This window comes from Sinohyriopsis cumingii, chromosome 1, assembly GCF_028554795.1.
Source record: "Sinohyriopsis cumingii isolate HCF-2022 chromosome 1, ASM2855479v2, whole genome shotgun sequence".
In the NCBI taxonomy this organism is placed as follows: Eukaryota; Metazoa; Mollusca; class Bivalvia; order Unionida; family Unionidae; genus Sinohyriopsis; species Sinohyriopsis cumingii.
In genome coordinates, this window is record NC_142961.1 from 189488474 (window position 1) to 189494723 (window position 6250).

Sequence of the window (6250 nt, forward strand, 5' to 3'; positions counted from 1 at the left end):
CTGGTTTCTTTTAAAGGCAAAGCGGACGTATTGATTGTCAAGATAATTCTATGGTGATACTTGCTTGTCTTGAAGATGGAATTTTCCTCCATGGCGAATAATAGGCATATCATTTGGTTAACTGAGTTCACAGCAATCTTCAGTTTGGCGTTCTATACTTTGCACAGTGCAAGGTCCTCACTCATTTTGGAAGTCCGACCACGATCTCTGCAAGCCGTCATTAGGTAGATAAAACATGTGCAACTTCCGTCACTGTGCGGGCCGGATAAACAATTTTTAAAGCCTCCCCTTATGATGTAACTAAGCCAATAAAACTAGGTTGCTGGCCAGTCATGCTGATGCAGAGAGAGAGAGAGAGAGAGAGAGAGAGAGAGAGAGAGAGAGAGAGAGATGCAATGCTGATCTGATTAAAATCAGATCTCCACTGTTCTACGTGAATAGTTGACATCGACCGACCGCTTAGGGGTCGTATTCTGTTGACCTAATTTTATCAATCATATTAAGTATTGTATCTTCGCGTTTGGAAGGATGAGCAGTGTGGCGGAAGAACATCAATGTGTGCCGAACGATTGGATTCACATCAGATGTTTTAAAGCTGCATTTATCTGGGTTATGCAAAGGTCACCATAACATTACTCCTATGAGGTCGCTATCAGATCTGATTTAATCAGGTTGCTATAATGCTGACTTCCTTTCCATGCAATTAACGGAAGCTTATTTTCGTCATACAGGCAGTACATTATAGATGCACGGCTACACTTGTTTGTTCCTAGTGATAACTTCATGTTTCTGTTCATAGACATTTATTGTAGACTATTTAATTCAAGAAACGCAGGATTGTTAAAAGATCTGATACGAGCGCCAGATCAACTCCAAAAAGAAAACAAAACCTTACGCTACTGCGTTCGCATATTTTTATTTCCCATAGTTTCTTAATACGTTTGTTCACGGATATGAAATGGAATTTGCAAGTGGTAAGTGTTGTTGTAGAAAGAATAAAAAGTAAATGGTTATCGAACTTACCACTCAAATGCGATTAATTGTTTGTCTACAAACGGTAGTGTATTACGTAGAATGCTTTAACCCCTAAATATATGAAAATTCCAGCGAACATTATGAAAACACGCATCTAACAACTGGCTGTAAAGTGTTTCAAGCTTGGTGAGAATGCTTTCATTGGTAAAATGGCAAGCCAAAGTTTCTGAAGAATGTCCCGAAAATATAACTTTTGCCGTGGTATTTGATTCTTTCCAAAACAACGTTGGATTACAGAGCAGCCTGGTACATGTGACCCACTGGTGAAATCATGTGGTACGTTAGCGGCCTGGTAGATGTGTCCCATTGGTCAAATCAGACGGTACGTAAGCAGCCTGGTACATGTGTCCCATTGGTCAAATCAGACGGTACGTTAGCACCCTGGTAGATGTGTCCCATGGGTCAAATCAGTCGGTACGTTAGCAGCCTGGTTAATGTGTCCCATGGGTCAAATCAGTAGGTACGTTGGATCAAAGAGCAGCCTGGTAAATGTGTCTCATGGGTCAAATCAGGCGGTACGTTGGATCAAAGAACAGCCCGGTAGATGTGTCATATGGGTCAAATCAGACGGTGTAAGCATTTTCAGTCATATCGCTACGATGTCTATAGTGTGGCAGTTTATATTGATGTCTAGCACTGGGGCATACTGCTGCAGACATGTGGAATCAGTTCACAATTAATACTTCCAGTTCAGTACCCACGAATGTAGTTCTAGTCTATTTTTAGAACATTTTTTCCTCTCTCATTTTGGTGGTGATAGAAGAGTTTTATTTATGCATTTTTGGTAGGGATTTAAAGGTAACTGTTTATTCTTCATAATATGAGCTCAGGGTGTTGTTGTATGTGTGTATTTCGGCGACAGTGCACAGTGAGTAATAAGGCCTTGGTGATGCTCCGGAAGTGAAATGTGTGTTCTGTGTACATGGTGATGTGTTGACAGTTCAGCATCTAAAAAAAGAGCAGGTCAACCTTTGACGAGAACTTCACCGTGAAGTCATCTTTGAAGGTAGTTTAGATTAGCATATGATTTGTATTGATTGTCACACAGTGGAAAGGTCAGTACTGAGAAACCAATGTAGATAACATATAGTAAAATTAATTGTGTCCTATGTCCTGTCAGGGAAGCATTGATTCAACTTTAAATTGCTATAATATTTTTATTATTAATGATAGACACATGAGATTTTCACACCTTGTGTATATTGACTGTAGCAATCCGAAAATATAATTAAAATTTTAAAAAATTAATTAATTTTTTTTAAAAATTAATTTTAAAAAATTTAAAAATTAAAAAAAAAAAATTCCCTATAAATTCACAGAAATGGTATCTGTTGGAGATGACACTCATTATTATTAGCAGCAATGTATTCCTACACCATATTGAAGTTGCAATGGAGGATTTTTTTGAAAGCCTGTCAGCAAAAATTTCATTGAATTCTGTAATAGCACATAATAGTGTTTGTAAAATATGGACAGGAAATGTAACAGCCAATGGATTATATGGCCTATTGTCATATAAGGATCCCACAACAAACACGTGGAAGAAAAAACATGTTCACAGACTGGCACTGATGGTGAAGTTGAGAAGTCTGACTATACCAAAGGAGCTAGATGCATCCCATTTATGCCATAATAGTCTGTGTGTGAATGTGGATCATCTGGTTCTAGAGCGTCATTCCATTAATAATAATAGACAGGATTGCAAAGGTTATGGTCATTGCATTGGCCATGGTGACTATCCTGACTGCATGTTAAAGTTGAAATTGTAATATGGAATAAATTCAGGTATCATGATATATCCTTTACACCCACCCACATCCATATCAATGTATGTCTGGCATGGATGGAAGGAAGGAAGGATGGATGGATGGATGGATGGATGTATGTATGTGTTGAGTAACAAGGAGAAAGGAAAGAGTGTGGTCTTTATTTTAGTAGACCATGCTGGTATGACAGTGCTTTCTTAAATACATTCCTTCTTTCCTTCCTTCCTTCCTTCCTTCTTTCGTTCCTTTTATTCATTCATTCATTCATTCATTCATTCATTCATTCATTCATTCATTCATTCAGCTAGTCTAGTAAGTCATCTCTTGTCATGTCATGTTATTTTAATTTTGATTTTTTTAATCTTTATTTATTTTGCTTTTTAATTTCTTTATTTGTGTCTTCATATTCAGAGAAAACTGTTTCGACCTCTCCATAGGTCTCATCAGGTGGTAGTAAGTAACACAACTGCACATAACATGCGTTGTGTTACCTACGGATTTCCCCACTACAGTTTTCCCTTCTGTACAATGTGTTATTCATGGTGTATTTGAGCGCTTTCATTTTGCACATGGAATTAAGATAACTTTTTCTGTCTGCAGTGTCCATTGGCTCCTGCTAAACCTTTGCATAGGAGTGATCGCCCTTGGTATCTAGCAGTCCTTTGCAGTAGTCAGACTTCCTATTGCCTTGCTGTGTCCTGTACCTCAGATGGGCCTGTATCATATTTCCTCGTCTTGTTAGAATACGTTTCCTGGTTTTGGGATGCTTTTGATACAACTGCTGGTAAGTGCAGTCTTTATCCATTGTCTCCAGTGATCTCAGAGTCCTTGTTGAAAGTTTACCTCCCAAGTGTGTCACTTTTTTTTCAGTGATGATCCCAGGCTGTTATTGAGTCTGTGTATTGTTGAATGCACTCTTGCCTCAAAGTTTCTGGAATAGTTCACATTCTTAGGTAATGAAACACTGATTGATCTGTTCACTGCCTCACATTTCTGTGTGTTTGTGTTCAGTCGCAATCTTTCTACAACATCACAGGAGAGTTTCATTTTCAGAACTTCTAGCAGGATGTTCTTATCATTTTCTGTCATGTTGAGATGAGTCATTTGATGAGGGCCCAGGTATGCTGATCGCATCCACCAGCTGTTAGTACTTCCTCCCCCACAGACCTTTGAATAATGCCGGCATTTGGAGCAGTCCCCTGAATAACAGCGCAGAGTGGCATCCAATACTTGGGGAAGTTGACATTTAATTTTTTTAACATCACCACTATTGTCCTCCATCATTTGTTTGAAGATTAAACCGCAACGTGCTTTAATGTCTTGGCTGAAAATTTTCTGTTTGAGCCTTTTTCCTTCTCTTGTTCTTATTCCTGGAAACATGTTTTCACTAAATATTGCAGAATTACACCGTTTGAACTGTAAATGACCCAAATGGATGGGATCCGACAGTCTTTCTACTTTCCACATTGGATGCAGAATGGTATAAGCATTTTGGAAGCCAGCAGCAGCCTGTGCATCTCCATCTGTTGTTGCATGTCTGATGAGAATCTCTTGCAGAACAAATTTTTGTCCCATTTCTCTTGCCATTTCATACTCTGAATGTGGTGCAACTGGTGACAGATTTGCTGTGCAGTCAACATGGCCTCCTGGACATTTCACATCAAAACCTTTTCCCTTCAGCCATGCTCCAGTCCAACACAGCTTGTTTTCTATTGTAGTTCCCACAATGTATTGCTTCTCTGTAACAGTTTCGCAGGCAATTCCAACAGCTTGTGATGAACTTTGACCAGGTTTCTTTTCATGTCCAAAGCTAATGGCATTGTATCTCGCATCAAAAGCAACATTTATTTGCTCAGGATGCTGAACACCACGCATAACATTAACTTGTCTGACTAGTTTCAGCTTCTCTGTCATGTCCATTTCATTCAGCTCCACAGTTGCTTTGCCTACAAGGTTGGAGGCCCTTTGCATAGATGTTCTGCTAGGTGGCGGAATGTCAGTGGCTGCAAGCAAGTATCTAGCCCTGGTGTTGCCCATTGGTGTATCTTGTAATCCAGCTTGAAACATCATATTTACAGCAGCAGGATTTGGCCCAGGTTTATTTGTTTTTATCTCATCATACAACTTATACTCTGGTGACTTAAAGCTGCAGTTTTTACACATCATAGTATGCTTCCAAGCAAGTCCCCATTTTATTTCATTAGCAATTTGGAACTCTGGTCTACCACATATGTTGACTTGATTGCCATGGCGATGAATGATATCATTCCACATTTCAACATTTTTTTTCATACAGATCATACGTGTCCCATCATGCTCATTCAAATTTGTCTCTTTCAGGTCCAGTTTTGCTTTGGATGATGGTTGTAGAATGTTTGCAGTCCCAGGTGTGCCATTACAGTCTGGTGCCTGAACTGACTTGAGACCCCCATTTGTCGGCTTTGTCACTGCTGTGAGAGAGAACTTGTCTGCATCCATTCTTCTTGTCACTGGAACAGATGCAGCACTGGAACTTGGTAGAGTATTATCAGTCAGATATGTGACTCCTTTGTTATGTGGAATATATCCAGGTTTAAAAAAAGTTGTCTTCCTCTTCTTGTACCCTTTCATGGTTTCAGTTACGATAACTGCATGTAAAATACAAGAATCATCCTCTCTCTCTCACTTATATAGTTAGGAGAAGGCATGCTAGCTTGGTTTCAGAGAACTTCACCAACTCTTCAATACTACTGGAAGCCTGACATCTGAAGACTCCTCCCCTTCATGGGTGGAAATGATGTCATGTACTTGGTTAGACCTAGCTTGCGTATTTAGATGCTACCAGATTTCAGGTGTTACCTTTCATTGACAAGCTTTGGTTTAATTGCTTCACACCTGATAAGGAAAACCATTGATGTTTATGACAAAGGATTGGAGAGACTTTGCCATAGAACAAAATTTGTCAACTTCAGGTTTTAAAATTTCATTAAAATTTAAGTTAAATTTAAATTTTCATATCAAAATATGTATGATTTTTTAAAATTGAATTTTCTAAGAAAGTTAAACAGTCTAGTTTAATTTCTAGTAATTTCCAGATTGGTGTTAGAACTAAAAACTAATTACAGTTTATTTGAAGTGTTTATCTTGATTAGCAAAATCACAATTAAACTTTAAGTTTTGTGCATTTTTGAAATTCGGCCATTTGGAATTGAGTTGTGTCTGTGTTACAGTGGTGTCAGCTAAAAGCCTGTATCTGTCCTATTCATGGATGAAAGTCCTTAAAACTTTGCAGCAGCATTTAAGAGACATTGATTTGATCATGGATGGAAGTTTTATCCATGGAGGTGAAATTGTCTAACCCTGTCAGGAATCAGTTCACAATTAATACTTCCAGTTCAGTACCCACGAATGTAGTTCTAGTCTATTTTTAGAACATTTTTTCCTCTCTCATTTTGGTGGTGATAGAAGAG